Genomic DNA, 221 nt, shown 5'->3' on the forward strand with positions numbered 1-221 from the left:
CCTATTGGTGGATATAATTGACTTTTTTATTTTCTTTTACTTGTGTTTTCAGATATTCCTAATCCCAGCAGTCTTTCTCTTCGAGCCAGGGTGCATCCTCAGAAACCTATTCAACACAGCGCTCTAGGCAGCCACTATCAATCAATTGAAGTTGACACTCTACATTAAATCTATTTGCCATTTCTGAGTTTATTGCCTTTTTTGGTGGGCTGTCACGTTTT

The sequence above is a fragment of the Bison bison genome, unplaced genomic scaffold, assembly GCF_000754665.1.
Source record: "Bison bison bison isolate TAMUID 2011002044 unplaced genomic scaffold, Bison_UMD1.0 scf7180017847481, whole genome shotgun sequence".
Taxonomy (NCBI): Eukaryota; Metazoa; Chordata; class Mammalia; order Artiodactyla; family Bovidae; genus Bison; species Bison bison.